This window comes from Emys orbicularis, chromosome 14, assembly GCF_028017835.1.
Source record: "Emys orbicularis isolate rEmyOrb1 chromosome 14, rEmyOrb1.hap1, whole genome shotgun sequence".
Lineage (NCBI taxonomy): Eukaryota > Metazoa > Chordata > Testudines > Emydidae > Emys > Emys orbicularis.
The window spans coordinates 41,113,650-41,131,992 of record NC_088696.1 but is presented as its reverse complement, the minus strand read 5'-3'; the positions used below and the strand labels follow the sequence as shown (position 1 = coordinate 41,131,992).

The following is an 18,343-nucleotide window of genomic DNA, read 5'->3' as shown; positions in this document are numbered from 1 at the left end:
TTTGGAACCACAATAATTCATTATCCGTATTGAACTGCCTTTATAATAATTGTCTCCAGTATTCCCAGTGTATTGCATTCCATTTTTGTCTGTATCTGAAAGGTGGTGCATAGTGTTGGAAGTGAGGAAATCTTGAGTTCTAATTCCATCAGTGTCACTGACTTGTAAGATCTTGGGCAAGTAACTTTCTGTATTTCTTTTTTTCCCCATGTGTAAGATGGGAACAATGTTTGCACTACGTCAGGGAGGGCAAACTACAGCCAGTGGGCTGACTCCGGCCCATCAGGGCTTTCAATCTGGCCCGTGGGATTGCCAGCCCCGTGGCCCAGCGGGGCTAAGGCAGGCCTGCCCTCGCCCTACGCCGCTCCCGGAAGCGGCCGGCACCACGTCCCTTTGGCCATGGGGGGGGGGGGAGGGAGAGCAGTGGGCTCTGCCCTGCCCTTGCCTGCAGGTATTGCCCCCCGCAGCTCCCATTGGCTGGGAACCGCAGCCAATGGGAGCTTCAGGGGTGGTACCCACAGGCAAGGGCAGCGTGCGGCAATGCCGCCTGCCCCATCCCGCCCCCCAGGCATCCCTGCTGGACAAGCTGGCCACTTCTGGGAGCGGCGCGTGGCCAGGGTAGGCAGGGAGCCTGCCTTAGCTCTGCTGTGTGCCGCTGCCACCCCAGAGCTGCTCGAAGTAAGCGGCACCAGGCTAGAGCCCGAATCCTTGCCCTGAGCCCCCTGCTGCACCCTGCACCCCTCCTGCACCCCAACACCCTGCCCCAGCCCTACATTCATGGCCCTGCGTACAATTTCCCCACCCAGATGTGGCCCTCGGGCCAAAAAGTTTGCCCACTCCTGCACTACATCTATGTTGTGAGGATATGGGTATAGTGTTTTGCAAACGTAAAGTACTAAGTGCTATCAGATCTGTAAATTGAATTTACACACTTTTTTGCATATTCTCTACTTGGATGCTTATCTCAAGTTACCCATATTATGTGATCAGAAGCCATCTATTGTTTGTTCTGTTGAAAAACAAAATAAGAACCTGAAATTCATAACGCCTAACCTACAGCTTGTCAGAAGGCCACTAACACTTAATAAAAGGGGCCAACTTCAAGACTAGTATAAGAGCAAGTGCTGGTGGACAAGAGGACTCTACAGATTCTAGCTCGGAGAGCACTCAGTACTCAATGTGAATGCCAACTCTCCAAACCAAGGAGGTAAATGCTGGTTCCTTGTTTTATTCTCTTTCATAGCCATATTCTCCTCTGTTTCACAGATGAATGATTCAAATGTTATCATGGCAGATGGCTATTCATATCTTACGATGTAAGTGTGCATTAAGCTGAGAGCTGTCTCTGGACTGGAGATGAAACAAACACTTTAGGAGGAGATTGTAACTGTAACCTCGTTCATGAATGCAAGGCTACCTCCCAGCTGCCCATAGCAACAGAACCTTTTGTCTTTTTAGGATTAGATGAGAGCCAGCATCCATGGCCTAGAAAGTGAGTTGTTGGGCTTTCTACTTTACTGTATCCCTGATTTGGGACCATTCCTGTCTGACAGGTTATGATACAAAGACCAAAAAACTTTCAAATTTTCGAGTTGACTGAGTTTATTTATAAATTGTCAGGAGAAACATTTTCAGAAGTAGCTTACCAGCTCTTGGTAGAACTGCCTTTTTTAAAACAAGTTTTTCCTTGCACTCTTTTGGAAGTTTAATCTGGATTGGAGTCTTATGCAATTGTAAGAACTGAATTGTGAGAAGCTATTTAATATTTTAAAACATATTGGTAATATCCAAATATTGCATCAGTGTATCAGATCCACTGTACCTAACCAGATTTAACTGAGTCAGTTTTCCCTATTTGTATACAGATTGCTTTATGGATTACTAGATTCAATAGTAATAAAATTCAATAGAAATAAAATATTAATTGGACCACCACATGTTAGTGCACTACACCAGGGTTTCTCAAACAGGGGTCGCCGCTTGTGTAAGGAAAGCCCCTGGCGGGCCGGGCCGGTTTGTTTACCTCTCCCGTCCGCAGGTCCGGCCGATCGCGGCTCCCACTGGCCGCGGATCGCTGCTCCAGGCCAACGGGAGCTGCTGCAAGCGGTGCGAAGGACTTACTGGCTGTCGCTTGCAGTAGCCTCCATTGGCCCGGAGCAGCGATCCGCGGCCAGTGGGAGCCGCGATCGGCCGGACGTGCGGACGGGGCAGGTAAACAAACCGGTCCTGCCCGCCAGGGGCTTTCCCTACACAAGCGGTGACCCATGTTTGAGAAACCCTGCACTACACGTTTGTGTTTCAGAGCAGAAACTGATACTTTAATCACACAGAGATAACTATCTCCTCTTAAAAAGAGAAACTGCTGAAAAAAGCCCATATAAAGGTCCATAAGTGGTAAAAGTCTAAACTATTTCTTGATCGTTGGTAGTCTGAGAGAACTAGAGAACTGTCATCCATTGCCAGAAGCTTGGAGTAGACGACGGGATGGATCATTCGATTGCCTGTTCTGTTCGTTCCCTCTGAAGCACTTGGCATTGGCCACTGTCAGCAGACAGGATACGGGGCTAGATGAACCATTGGTCTGAGCCAGTATGGCTGTTCTTTTGTTCTTAGTAAATCAAGATTTCTTACCATTTTCCATAATGGTTGGATTACTGGAGCAGATTAAAATATGTAGTCTAGCTAGAGCATGAAGAAAAATCTGCAGGTTACTTGCAGAAAAATACAAGAAAGTAAAGTTATAAACTGTACGTAAGGTTGTGGCTTTCATCCACATACAGGATGCTTTCTCAAACCAATACACATGCTGAAAACAATATACAGGCACATGTGGGAGCAATTTCAGTGCACTTACAACTCTTGTCTATGAATATATAATTAGCGTTTGTTTTTTAAATGACTAAATCCAGTAGGTCCTATTTGATGTTTATTTCTAATGAGACAAACCATGCTTCATCAGACTAATTTTGATATTTGAAGTGTGATAAATTTTACTTTATACTGTTTTTTCTATAGTGTATTGTTCTCACTTCAAGACTGCATACAATTTTATCAGTTACACGTGAACCCTGCTTATTTGTCGTTTAGTCTAACTCAGTGGTCCCCAAGGTGTGGGACGTTCCCCTCCCAGGGGCACGGAGGAATGTTCGGAGGGGGCACGGTGGAGCCTGGCTCTGGCTCTAGTCCCAGCTTCTCCGGCATTCTCAGTTCTGCCCTCAGCTCCGCCTTCAGCCCAAGCTCCTCTGCTGAACCAACTGCTGTAATGGAGGGGGGTGCGGACAGATTCCATTACTGGTAAGGGGGGCACAACAGGAAAAGTTTGGGCACCACTGGTCTAACTGCTTATCACTTTAATTTCTCTCCCAGTTCTACTTTCTTTTCAGTTACTTATGAATTTGACATTGTTTTCCTTCTATGCTACTCAGCAATGCTACCTTCTACTCCCTCCCTATGATCTGGTAGGTCTGGTCTAAACTTAAAAAAAAATTTACTGGCATAACTTTTAGTAAGCTGTGAGTTGTGTTTTTTGTTGTTGACATAGTTATGCCAGTAAAAGCCCTAGTGTAGACGCAGTTATACCAGTATAGCTTATTTTGTTTTGCCAAACTAGAATAAGCTATATTGGTATAACTATATCCACCCTGGGGACTACACTAGCCCAGTTAAAGCGGCAAATCTTAAGTGTAGATAAGACCTAAGGTTCCTGTTAGTTTATGTGTGTGCATCATGGAGCCCTGTGCCTCATATTGGCTATCTGGTTTGTGTCACAGAAAAAAGGCAAAAGGAGCTGAGCATTGGGAGCCAGGGGAGTGGAGAATAAGAGAATTGGGGACAAAAATGGCAAGAGCCTCATATTTGGGGAGTTCAGAGCAAGGCAAAATCTGGCATTTTTAGACTTCAGGTATTGTTGCAATATTTGCGTAGTCCAGTTACTGCTACACTGTTTTACCAGAGGTCCTGTACCCATGGAGATTGGAGTAATTTAGCTGAGGCTGGATGAATGCCTGTATCATGGACAGAAATAACAGGTTCAGGTCTTCTTGAACTAGGGCCAAATGTGTATTTTCTGACTGACTGAGATAGTGCGCACACACTTGCGTTTTCTTCGTTTCTAGTGTGATCTGAGAAGGAAGCTGCTTGCCCTGATACAAGTAGCGAACTTCAATATCTGTTGCTATCTTTTGTAAACAATTGCAAAAAAACGTAGGGTAAGAGCAATGTATTTGCATGTTCTCAAATGGAGCAGAAATTCTCTTAACCTATTCTGATAATCTGGTCTGACCTCCTGCATAACTTTGGCTGTAGTATTTTACCCAGTCACTCCTGCATCAAATCCATAATGTATGGCTGAATTCTATGCGATATACATGTGGATTTGTGGGATATATATCATATTAGATTGGAATATCCCGTTGGAACAAAACAATTACATATGTGGTAAGAAATAGAGAGAGTGGTTGCAGAACTGCTACTTGAAAGTTAAATATATCACTACAACAACCTGCTCCTTCTGGGATAGTATGTACCTTGGATTCCTCCAGTTCTGGGACGAGTTACTCTCCAGCAGCAATTCCTTGTGTTCTTTTTGTAAAGACTTACTTACTTAGTCTTAAAAATGAGGAGCATAAAAGGAATTTGACGTATTGGAGTTAAGGGGGTGGAGGTGAGGAAAGGCGATGATTCTCTGTATCATTGATGGAAGTAAACTTGGTACAGTTAAGATGGTTAGTCTTGGGATGTGGAATTCATTTCTCACCTGACTCCCAGTTAATATTCCTTAATATACACTCCTAAAAGGATGAGCACTTTGAATGTTCTATTAAATCTGTTCACTTCCTTGGAAAAACACAAGTGATAAAAATAAGGTTAACATTTGCAGTCCTCTCTGCTGGAATGTGTTGTGTTTCTGTGATACTGCTAGTAGGTTCCTTTGGTAGTGTAATGGTTTGTAGTGCAGGCTTTTACTAGGACTTTGCAGTGTGTATTACCACAATTGACATGTTTGCTAAACGACTTTGCTAACAGCATTGTGAGTGTGATTTTTGTTTTCAGCAGTTTTAAGCCCTCAAATACTGCAGTTGAACAGGCAGTTGAAGTAACTGCATGCAAATTGTGCAAACAAAAATTTTTTGAATACTTCTGCACTTAAATTTCTGAAATGTGGGACCGTTGTGTGTAAAATAAAAATTGTGCAATTTTGTAAGCAAAGGATAGTGGAGGAGCGAGCGTTAGTTAGGTGCGATGAGGAAGGCTTCAGTGATGGCAAAGCATGTATACCGTTAAGCTTGGGATCTCTGGAGAAAGTACTGTGGTGCTGGTGTGAAAGTGATGGGTTTATAACACAATATATGTATATTATGGTAACACCCAGAGGTCTGAATAATTATCCGGGTCCTGTCTTACTAGGTATTGCACAAAAACATATGAAGACAGGATTCAATGGCTGCAAACCAAAATGAAGTTACTAAGTCAATTTCTCCGCCTACTAGCTTTAACAGTGCTCAGTTAAATAGTAGATAATAGGATAAGTTTACATGTAACTTTTTTTTTTTTTTTTAAATAATGCTAAACTTGAGCTGCAGTTCCCAGTGTCGAGAGAGAATTTGGTGTTTTAGGCAGATTTCCTTTTTAACATCTTTTGTAGTAGCCATCAAGACTGTACAACTATGAAGAAAATACTTGTTTTTAGTAAAATTTAAATGAATAGTGACTGATTTTATCCACACATTGCTGAGCCTCGAAAGGATAAAAGTAATCCTCACCCAATAATAAGCCTAGCTGGCTGTTTAGTAATGATTTTGGGGGGCAGGGGAGGAGGCTAGGAGAAGGACATGAAGACTGAGGGCGGGACCTGATAGATCTTCAAATATTTTAAGGGCTGTTCTCCATGTCCACTGAAGAAAAGTCTCTACATGTACTCAGTTTATACCTTGAAGTATAAGAATTAATTACATATCCATCTTAGCTTCCATAGTTACAGATGTTAATAACTAGTTTTCCAATCATCTTTTTAACTATCATACTACTTGTCTTGACAACCTTCTGCAAGAGTGAATTGCACAGACTGATTACAAATACCTAGGCTTTGCAGAATTCAATCTTTATATTTTTAGAATTTTGACAGCTAAGATCAATGCTTATTTTTAAGTGTTTTTTGTATTTATCGATTTACATTTTCACATTGTGGGAAATTATGGGGATGTCAGACAATAATAATGTGACAAACATTGAGGTTCAAAAAGTTAAAGCTTTATAATTGTTAAAACACAAATTGCTAACATCCCAGGTAAATATCTTTAAATTAAACTCTTAAGTTCTCAAGCAACATTTTTCTTATTCCGCCCATCTGAAAATTTTGAGTAGTATTGATGGAAATATTTTTGTCGGTTTGTGTGTGAAATTGATATTTACTTGCTTTACCAATATAAATCTAATCCTTCCAAGCCTACATACACCATATTAAGTATCTTTTGGGGATCTAAACGTGTTATCTCTTAGTTTGTCTGTGAAGTGAAGGAAGAACTTCCATAATTTCCTGAAGATGACAAGTCTGAGGTCCTCCTGGTCAAATGTTAACTCCATAGGTCCTTGAAAATGATTTATATTTTTTTAAACTGCTTTTAAGTCAAACAGTAGCTATATAGCCTTGTGGCTCAGGCTACATCTATACTACAGCCAGGATCGATGCTCTGAGATCGATCCACCGGCAGTCGATTTAGCGGGTCTAGTGAAGACCTGCCAAGTCGACAGCAGATCGCTCTCCAGTCAACCCCTGTACTCTACCCCTGACGAGAAGAGTAAAGTAAGTCGATGGGAGAGTTTCTCCCGTCGACCCCCCGCGGTGTAGACCCCGCGGTAAGTCAACCTAAGGTACGTCGACTTCAGCTACATTATTCACGTAGCTGGAGTTGTGTAGCATAGGTCGACTTACCGCGGTAGTGAGACATAGCCTAAGGCTCATTGAAAATGAGCAAGTAGCCACACTCTTTCCACAGACAGTAACATTTCTAAGCCACTTAGCTGCTCATGACCATATGTTGGAAAAGCATCTAGGACGGGGTGGGCAAACTTTTTGGCCTGAGGACCATATCTGGATATAGAAATTGTATGGCGGGCCATGAATGCTCATGAAATAGGGGGTGAGGGCTATGGCAGGGGGTGTAGGCTCCGGGGTGGGGCCAGAAATGAGGAGTTCAGGGTGCTGGGAGGGGCCTCCAGGCTGGGGCAGGGGATTGGGACATGGGAGGGGTGAGGGCTCTGGCTGGGGGTGCAGGCTCTGGAGTGGGGCTGAGGATGAGGGGTTTGGAGTTCAGGAGGGGGCTCTGGGCTGGGACTGAGGGGTTTGGAGGGCGGGGGGGATCAGGGCTGGGGCGCGGGGGGGTGGTCAGGGGTGCAGGCTCCAGGCAGTGCTTACCTCAAGCAGCTGCTGGAAGCAGCGGCATGGTCCCCCCTCCGGCTCCTATGCTGAGGCGCGGCCTGGCGGCTCTGCACGGTGCCCCGTCCGCAGGTGTCACCCCCACAGCTCCTATTGGGCGTGCAGTTCCCAACCAATGGAGCTGTGGGGGTGGCACTTGGACGGGGGCAGCGTGTGGAGCGGAGCCCCCTAGCTGCCCCTATGCGTAAGAGCCGGGCGGGGGCCATGCTGCTGCTTCCGGGAGCCGTGCGGAGCGGCCCCCAAACCTGCTCCCCGGCTGGAGTGCTGGAGCAGGGCAAGCCCCAGACCCCGCTCCCCAGCAGGAGCTCGAGGGCCGGATTAAAATGGCTGGCGGGCCGGCGGGCTGGATGCGGCCCGCGGGCCGTAGTTTGCCCACCCCTGATCTAGGAAGACTTTCTCTATGCCGGTGTCAAGACTGCAGCTAGCAGCTCCTATCTATATTGTCTTCTAATGCATGTGGCTTACTGGCAGCCACGTATCTGCCAGTAGTCCATAAGCAAAAAATGTCACCTACTGATTTCTGTATCAAGCCCACTACTTGTGGTTGACCTTGAGCGTATTTTTTCGAAAGAGACATAAGTCTCTGTTTAAAGACTACAAGTGAGAGAGAATCCACCATGTCCATAGGTCAGTTATTTCAGTGGTTCCTTACCCTCCCTATTAAAATATTCATCCAATTTTTATTCTGTATTTGTCTAGCTTCAGCTTTCAGCCACTGCATTTCATTGTCTTTGCTGGAGTAAAGAACCCTAAAGTATCAGAAATCTTCTCCCTGTGTACTTTTAGACTATGATCAAATCGTCTCTTAACCTTCTCCTGGACAAACTAAATAGATGGCATATCTAAAGTTTCTTGCTATAAGGTAGGTTTTCTGGACCTCAGATAATTCTTGTACCTCTCTTCTGAACCCTTTCTAATTTTTCATTCAATTCATTTTTTGGCTTCCCCTAACCAAGTGCTTAATTCTCTTTCCTCCTAATGCTGCCATTTTACATCCTGCCCCCAACTGAGCATTTCATTCTCAGCTGCCCCCATACAACAAACCTCAGCATTTAATTTTCGACATCTTAACTTTCAGAAGGCTTTTCCCACTTACTCCTGCAGCAGTGTGTGTGTATATATATACACACACACACACACACACACACAAACCCACCAATACACACCCCCTATCCTATATCTATATATATATATAGATATAGGATAGGGGGTGTGTATTGGTGGGTTTTTGTTCCTGCACCTTGCTCTTCAGGCCAAGGGTTGAGGTTGGTACCTGTGGGAACTGCCTTTTTTCTTTCCTCCCCACTGCAGGCTTGGGAATCAGAGCAGGATCACCCTGCATTCCTGCCAGCTACAGCACACCTAAACAATCCTGTTCAGCAACTGTGATTGGTTGCCCTTCTTGAGGAGGCAGGGGAATGGGGAAAAAGGAACCAATCAAAGGGGGTTTCCTTATAGAATACGGGTTTTCCCAGGCCCATAGAAAGGCCTGAATAGGCAGAGGGGGTATACCTGCAGCTAACCCTTAGAACTTCCAGGACGTTATTTTTGTTGGAATGCTGTGCTGCTAAGGTTGAAGTTAGTACTATTTTTATTTAAGTAATTTTGTTAAGTATGTGTGCATAATGGAAAGTTCCTCCGTTCTTAAAGAATGTTTGCTTTGGGGCAAGATATAGAAAACCTAAAATAGTCCTTTCCTAGTTGCAGTGTTTTCATCTGCGGTTACTCTGGCTTGTCTTAAATCAGTTCAGTGAATAGAACTCTGTGTAGCTTGCTGAGGAAATGGTGCTGCCTAATTTTCTAGGAATTACCTCTCTCAATTCTTCACTTGCTGCTACTCCTAATAAGCAGGTTTGTAGTAGTGACTTAGAATGCAGTAGCCAGAGTATCCCATTTTAGGCTGTCTATTTCCTCTTCATTGGCCTCCTCAATCAAAGGGTTGACTAAAATTTTGCTCTGACATGTATGACTTCATGTGGCTTTGGTGACTGAATTTGATGATTCTGCACTGGGCAAGTTTTGCAGTTGACTATCCCTGGATTCCATCTGAATGGTCAACTCTAAAGCTCTTACAGGGTCTGGTATTCATTAACAATTGAAGTTAAGTACTTCCACATTGAAATGCTAAGCAAAGCTAGCATTGAAATATAAACAGACAATACTGTAGGATTTTTATTGCTGAAGAGCTACTCTAGCATACTCTAAAAAGCTAAAAATAACCATTAAATATTCTGAGGTTCTCTACATTTCCTGCAGGAAAGAGACCGTAGAGTCTGGTTTTGGGTGTGCTTCAGTATGCAGGTAAAACAGTGTTACTGGTCAGAATGTACAAACTAGTCTCTCCCCAAACCCCAAAGATTCCTCCTTATGCTAACTCTTAAACTCTTGCAGGCTCTGGAATTACCCATATGTAAGAGAATGTTTATCTGTTTCTTCCCCAAACCCGAAGAAGAGCTCTGTGTAGCTTGAAAGCTTGTACCTTCCACCATCAGAAGTTTAGTCCAATAAAAGATATTACCTCACCCACTTTGTCTTTTTCCCAAGTGACACGTCTGAATACGTTAGTCACACTGCATGAGCAGAAAGAAGGGCTCAGTGTATATAATGTAACATGCTGGTTGCTAGGACCAATGTATGGTAAATGAGACTAGATGTGTCACTCAAGTTTGGGGGATTTACCAGAGGAGAGACTGCTGCATGATTTTTTGTTTGTTACAAGAGGCAGTGTGACTGAAAAGCTGTTCCTCGGGCCCTCTATCTGAAACCTTCTAGAATAGGAGCTACTGCTCTCTTAAGAGCTCAGGGTAATGTCTTTATTCGTGCTGACCCTTTCTTTGCTGGAAGCTACCACTTAGCTTCAGGAAGAGAACATACCACAGCTAGCCTGACATCCTAGAAATGTAATGTATAGGTTCTGTCCAGCAGGAGACCAGTTAAGATATCCTAACACCCCGCCTGCCTGTGCTGTTGTAAGCAAAGTCTTGTAGAGCTGCCATGTCCTTCTCAAAGAATGCTCTGCTGACAGCTGCTGCTTTCCTACATGGCTGGGGCTCCAACGGGAGCACTGCAGACTGCTTTGTGGCAGTTGGAAATGGAGAAGGCGGGGTCTCAGGCAGGGAGTCCCCAAGCCATGTAGAGTTCTATAGGTTAAATCCAAAACCTTCAACTTCGTTCAGAAGCTAAATGGATAACTGGTCCCAGGGCACTGCTGCTTTGCTCCCAGAGAGAGACGGTTTACAAATGGGCTGCTGTATTTTTCACTGCCTGCAGTTTCTGGCTAGAGTAAAGGGGTAGCCCTGTGCAGATTACACTATCGCAGGGGTAGGCAACCTATGGCACGCGTGCCGAAGGCGGCACGCGAGCTGATTTTCAGTGGCACTCATACTGCCCGGGCCCTGGCCACCGGTCCTGGGAGCTCTGCATTTTAATTTAATTTGAAATGAAGTTTCTTAAACATTTTAAAAACCTTATTTACTTTTCATACAACAATAGTTTAGTTATATATTATAGACTTATAGAAGGAGACCTTCTAAAAACATTAAAATGTATTACTGGCACGTGAAACCTTAAATCAGAGTGAATAAATGAAGACTCGGCACATCACTTCTGAAAGGTTGCCGACCCCTGCACTATCACATAGTTTTGAGGGTATAAAAGTTTGGATTACGTTAGCAAGGTCTACATCTGAAAGAAATGAACTCTGGGCTGAACAGCAATGGGGGTGGGGAGCTGTACCCAACAGCAGCCATAGGTCAAATAGTACTCCTAGATTGCAGACTCCAGTTACTAAAGGCTGAGACCCTCAAAAGGACAGGTTTCAGAGCAGTAGCTGTGTTAGTCTGTATCAGCAAAAAGAACGAGGAGTACTTGTGGCACCTTCATCGGATGCATGGAGTGGAAAATACAGTAGAAAATGGATGCAGTGGAAAATACATTTTTTCATGTTCTCTGTGTGTGTGTATATATATCTTCCTACTGTATTTTCCACTGCATGAATCCGAAGAAGTGGGTTTTAGCTCACAAAAGCTTATGCCCAAATAAATTTGTTAGTCTCTAAGGTGCCACAAGTACTCCTCGTTCAAAAGGACAGATAATCCTTGCCGCTTCTTGTGTTTTTCTTCCAACCTTCTGCTGTTCCCTCTCTGTTCTCCAGACTGAGTATTAGCCACCTACCCCTCAGCCATGCCCCAGTCTACTAAATGTTAGGTGATATGTTTGACAGCAGGAAAGAGGGAGCTGGGTGTCATTGACATTTTGAAAACACTACTGCTCATGCCTCTTCCCTAGCCCTTCCAGTGTTTCCATATGCTTGTTAACCTGCAGAGCACCACAGAAGAGAATCCTCAGGTCAGAACAAATAATGCCCAAACCAGCCTTGGGGTGTTTGAAAATCCCTGCCAGCTGGGAATGCTTTTCTCACTGTATTTGGCCTTCACCACCCGAGAAAGACATGCATCCAAAGCATAGGCTCTGGCCAATGGGAGCCGGGTAGCCCCCCCCCGCACTCCCCAACCCCCTGCACTAGCCTCCTCCCACACACCCAAACTGCTGCTGCTGACCCAGGGGCTGCCTGGCTTGGGCAGCCGCTGAGCCAGCACCAGCCGCTGCAAAAGTCACGGAGATCATGGAAAGTCACGGAATCCATGACCTCCGTGACAGACTCGCAGCCTTCGTTATAAGGAATAGCTGGTATCGATTTTTCAAGAAGTCATGCCAAACCAACCTAATTTCCTTCTTTAGCAGGTTTAGTGGCCTAGTGCAGGGGTTCTCAAACTGGGGGTCGTGAGCTTATTACATGGGGGGGTCGCGAGCCATCAACCTCCACCCCAAACCCCGCTTTGCATCCAGCATTTATAATGGTGTTAAATATATTAAAAAGTGTTTATAATTTATAAGGGGGGGGGGTTGCACTCAAAGGCTTGCTATGTGAAAGGGGTCACCAGTAAAAAAGTTTGAGCCACTGGCCTAGTGGATGGGGGGTGTGACGGGTTGGATCACAGAGTCCCCCTTGAGACTGCCATCTGATGTGCTGAGACTACCTCTGAGCCCATTTTCCCTGGCAGCTTGAGACTTCAGTACCCTGTCTTGTTGAGCCAGACATGCTAGCCTGCTACAAACACAGACCCAGGTCTGAACCACATCCCCCAAAAGCTGCAGACTTAACTGAAGACAGCTTAGAAAAAGTGCTCCTGGATCTAGCACCCAGACACTCAGCTCCCAATGGGATCCAAACCCCAAATAAATCCATTTTACTCTGTATAAAGCTTATACAAGGTAAACTCATAAATTGTTCACCCTTTATAACACTGAGAGAGAGATGCACAGCTGTTTGGTCCCCCAGGAATTAATTACTGACTCTGGGTCAATTAATAAGCAAAAAGTGATTTTATTAAGTATAAAAAGTAGGATTTAAGTGGTTCCAAGTAAAAACAGACAGAACAAAGTAAATTACCAAGCAAAATAAAACAAAAACACGCAAGTCTAAGCCTAATACAGTAGAAAACTGATTACAGATAAAATCTTACCCTCGGAGATGTTCCAATGAGCTTCTTTCACAGTCTGGGCCCAATCCTTTCCCCGGTACAGTTCTTGTTAGCTCAGGTGGTAGCTAGGGGATTTCTCATGACTGTAGCTCCCTTTGTACTGTTCCACCTCTTTATATACCTTTGGTACAAGGCAGGAATCTTTTCTCTCTTTGGGTCCCCTCCTTCTAAATCAGGGATCTCAAACGCAAATGACCACGAGGGCCACATGAGGACTAGTACATTGGCCCGAGGGCAGCATCACTGACGCCCCCGCCCCCACTCCACTCCTTCCATGAGGCCCCGCCTCTTCCCACCCCTTCCCTGCCCCCATTCCAGCCCCTTCCCCCAAGTCCCCACCCTAGCTCCGCCCCCTCCCTGTCCCAACCCCTTCCCCAAATCCCCGCCCTGCCTCTTCTCCGCCTCCTCCCCTGAGTGCGCGTCTCCCCGCTCCTCCCCCATCCCTCCTAAAAAGCGCAGCGAAACAGCTGTTTGGCGGCGGGAAGCACCTGGAGGTAGGCAGAGGAGCAGGGATTCGGCGCACTGGGGGGGAGGGGAGCTTGGCAGCTGTAGGAAATAACTTGGGGGGGGGCACAGCCCGCGGGCCACGTGTTTGAGATCCCTGTTCTAAATGGAAAGGCATCATTTTAAGATGGATTCCAGTACCAGGTGACATGGTCACGTGTCCTGTGAGACCCCAAGCATAGATTTTTTTTCAAGAAGTAGTCATGCCAAACCAACCTAATTTCCTCCTTTGGCAGGTTTACTGGCCTAGTGGATGGGGGGGAAGCAATAGATGTGGTATATTTTGATTTTAGTAAGGCTTTTGATGCAGTCCCGCATGACATTTTCGTAAGCAAATTAGGGAAATGTGGTCTAGATTAAAATACTATAAGGTGGGTGCACAACTGGTTGAAAGACTAATAAAAAAGATGGTTTGCTGTCAGACTGGGAGGGTATATCTAGTTAGGGTTTCACAGGGGTCTGTCCTGGGTCCAATACTAGTCAATATTTTCATTATAATTTGGATAATGGAGTGGAGAGTATGCTTATAAAATTTGCAGTTGACACCAAATGGGTTGGGGTTGCAAGCACTTTGGAGGACAGGATTAGAATTCAGAATGACCTGACAAATTGGAGAATTGGTCTGAAATCAACAAAAATAAATTTAAAGACAAGTGCAAAGTACTACACTGAGACTTTTCTTACATTAGCACTTTTGTTGGCAAAATTTTTGTCAGTCAGGGTTTTGAAAAAAACATGCTCCTGACCGACATAAGTTTCACCGACCAAAAATGCCGGTGTGGACAGCACTATTTTGGTGGGAGATGCTCTCCTGCCGACATAGCTACTGCTTCTTGTTGGGGTGGTTTATTTATGCTGGCGGGAGAGCTCTCTCCCTCCGACATAGAGGAGCTATACAGGAGACCTTACAGCGGTGTAGCTACAGTGGTACAGCTGTAAGATCCGTAGTGTAGACACAGCTACAAAATGGGGAATAAGTGGCTAGGCAGTAGAACTGCTGAAAAGGATCTGGGTTAGGGCGGTCAATTAATCACGTGAGTTAACTGCGATTAAGGCAAAAAAATTAATCATGATTAAAAAAATTAATCGCGATTAATCGCACTGTTAAACAATAGAATTCCAATTGAAATTTATTAAGTATTTTCGGATATTTTTCTACCTATTCAAATATATTGATTTCTATTATAACACAGAACACAAAGTGTACAGTGCTCACTTTATATTATTATTTTCGATTACAAATTTGCACTGTAAAAATGATGAACAAAAAGTTTTTTTCAGTTCACCTCATACAAGTACTGTAGTGCAATCTCTTTATCATGAAAGTGCAACTTATAAATGTAGATTTTTTTTTTAAACGTAACTGCTCTCAAAAACAAAACAATGTAAAACTTTAGAGCCTACAAGTCCACTCAGTCCTACATCTTGTTCAGCCAATTGCTAAGACAGACGAGTTTGTTTACATTTACAGGAGATAATGCTGCCTGCTTCTTGTTTACAATGTCACCTGAACGTGAGAACAGGTGTTCACATGACACTTTTGTAGCCGGCGTTGCAAGGTATTTACGTGCCAGATATGCTAAACATTCGGATGCCCCTTCATGCTTCAGCCACCATTCCAGAGGACATGCTTCCATGCTGATGATGCTCGTTAAAAAATAATGAGTTAATTAAATTTGTGACTGAACTCCTTGGGGGAGAACTGTATGTCTTTCTCTCTGTTTTACCCGCATTCTGCCATATATTTCATGTTATAGCAGTCTCGGATGATGACCTAGCACATGTTTGTTTTAAGAACACTTTCACAGCAGATTTGACAAAATGCAAAGAAGATACCAATGTATCTAAAAATAGATACAGCACTCGACTCAAGGTTTAAGAATCAGAAGTGCCTTCCAAAATTTGAGAGGGAGGAGGTGTGGAGCATGCTTTCAGCTGTCTTAAAAGAGCAACACTCAGATGCGGAAACTACAGAACCCAAACCATCAAAAAAGAAAATCAACCTTCTGCTGGTGGCATCTGACTAATACTTAGATTTACAAAGCCAGCATAAAATAGCTTCTTTCATACCTTACTGGTTACTCAGAAGTCCAAACACCACAGTTCCCTTAAAGCAGTAGTTCTCAAACTTTTGTACTGGTGACCCCTTTCACATAGCAAGCCTCTGAGTGCGATCCCCCCGCCTTAAATATATAAAAAAGTGTTTTTAATTTATAACACCATTATAAATGCTGAATACAAAGCAGGATTTGGGGTGGAGGCTGACAGCTTGTGACCCCCCATGTAATAACCTCACAACCCCCTGAGGTGTCCTGATCCCCAGTTTGAGAACCCCTGCCTTAAAGTGATCCAGCCTCAGGCCTCCATCCAGATACCCATGTCAGATATGATGAAAATTTCTGTAAATCTTATTTCATCCTATACAAGAAAAGGTTCTACCAATCCCGAAGGATCGGACACATTACCTCCCAGGTTAATGCATGTTTCAGATCTTACCCAAATACACGCTACAGCCAATTCTTATTAACTAAACTAACATTTATTAAAAAACAAAAGAGAGAGAGTATGGTTAAAAGTTCAATATACATACAGACATGAAATCAATTAGTTGAGGTTCAGATTCACAGCAGAGCTTTGCAGTTGCAAAGAGTTCCTGTAGAGTTCAGATCATAGGTCATAGTCCAATGTCCAAATCTCACATTCAGGGCGTACCAGCATATTCAGGGTGTACGAAGTCTTGCGACTCAAAATTCCCCTGATGAAGTCTAAGCAGATCTGAGATGACAGAATCAGGACCCAAGGATCTTTTATACAATTTCATGTTCTCTTTGACAAGTTGGGAGTTCCTCTGGGAACAAAAGGTCATTAGGATGACTTTGAAGGAGGTCCATCACCGGTACTTAGCTATACGGATTAACATAAGGCTATTTGCTTGTTCCTCCACCATTCACAGTACATTTCAAAGAGAGATGAATACGAGATATCCCATATTTACAATTCATTTAAATGATAGGATGTTCTTTTGACGTCTGAATTATCAGAATATAGCATAGACAGGGACTGTTGACTACTTTGTCGACCCGACTCATACATATGTAAATACACAAAAACACAAACATTATCTTCCCATGTGTCTTTTGAGGGTTTTTTATTTTGCAGAATGTTTAACCCTTTCTAGCCATGCGTCACACAAGCAGAACCCATCATCAGAATGGACGCATATCCTATGGAATGGTGGTTGAAGATGAAGGGACATATGAATCTTTAACACATCTGGCATGTAAATATCTTGCGACGCCGGCTACAAAAGTGCCATGCAAACGCCTGTTCTCACTTTCAGGTGACATTGTAAACAAGAAGCGGGCAGGATTATCTCCTGCAAATTGTAAACAAGTTTGTCTGTCTGAGTGATTGGCTGAAAGTAGGACTGAGTGGACTTGTAGGCTCTAAAGTTTTACTTTGTTTTATTTTTCAATGCAGTTATTTTTTGTACATAATTCTACATTTGTAAGTTGCACTTTCATGATAGCGATTGCACTACAGTACTTGTATGAGGTGAATTGAAATACGATTTCTTTTGTTTTTTACAGTGCAAATATTTGTAATCAAAAATAAATATAAAGTGGGCACTATACACTTTGTATTCTGTGTTGTAATTGAAATCAATATATTTGAAGATGTAGAAAACATTGAAAATATTAAAATAAATGATATTCCATTATTGTTTAACTACACAATTAATCGCACGATTAATTTTTTTAATTGCTTGACAGCCCTAATCTAGGTGTTGTAGTGGATTGCAGATTGAATGTGTGTCAATGTGATGCAGTTGTGGAAAGGGCTAATGTTGTTCTGGGATATACTAACAGGAATGTAGTATGTAAGACACAGGAGGAAATTGTGCTCTGCTCTGCTCTGGTGAGGTTACAGCAGGAGTACTGTGTCCAGTTAAGGCACCACATGTTAGGAGAGATGTGGACAGATTGGAGAGAGTCTGGAGGAGAGCAACACAAGTATTAAAAGGTTTAGAAAACCTGACCTATGAGGAAAGGTTTGTGTGGTTTTTTTTTTTTTTTTTTTTTTTTTAAGGGTATATTTAGTCTTGAGAAAAGCGTCTGAGGGGAGACTTGATAAGTCTTTAAATATGTTAAAGGCTGTGAGAAAGAGGACTGTGATCAATTGTTCTCCATGTCCATTCTAGGTAGGACAAGAAGGGATGGGTTTAATCTTCAGCAAGGGAGATTTAGGTTAGATACTAGGAAAACATTTTCTAACTACATAGTTAAGTTCTGGGATAGGCTTTCAAGGGAGATTATGGAATCACCATCATTGGAGGTTTTAAAGAACCGGTTGGATAAACACCTGTCAGGGATGAACTAGGTTTACTTGATCCTGCCTCAGCTCAGGGACTGGATTTGATGACCTCTTAAGATTCCTTTCAGTGTTACATTCCTATGATTTTATGACATATTCACCAATTTCACCTTTTTTGTGTGTATATTTTTGTGCATCTGTAGTTGGTCAAATATTAGTACAAATAATGTCAAATATTTGACAATTTGAGTTGCTCAAGTACTAAGTTTAAAAAAGAATGTAACAAAACAATATACCACACTGTTCCGTTTCAGGTATGTATCGTGCGTATAGGCGTAAAGTCCAGTCCCCACCATAGTCACAGTAGCTTCTCCATAGTAAAGGTTGCAGGGACTGTCCCATTTTAAGTCTAGATTAAAAACAAACCATTTCATTTCTTTTTGGGGTGGGACTTTCCAGCCAAGATTTGTAAAACTTCCAGAGCAATGGCGTCCATCTGGAGCTGTTGGAAGAGGCTATGTGTGCACAGGGAGAGTGGGGATTGCAA

At 43.4% G+C, this 18,343-nt stretch overlaps 1 protein-coding gene across 4 annotated transcripts in view; it reads left to right on the top strand.

Annotated features, from left to right (window-relative positions):
* Positions 1-18,343, top strand: part of NUTF2 (nuclear transport factor 2) — a 61,499-nt gene that overhangs the window by 2,529 nt on the left and 40,627 nt on the right. Inside the window, exon 1 of one of the 4 annotated variants that reach the window (XM_065416505.1) lies at positions 8,279-8,297. The exons of the other annotated variants lie outside the window; for them this stretch is intronic. The gene's annotated coding sequence lies outside the window, so the exon portion shown is untranslated. Of the gene's footprint in view, positions 1-8,278; positions 8,298-18,343 lie in introns of those variants that run through there. 4 annotated transcript variants of the gene reach the window in all.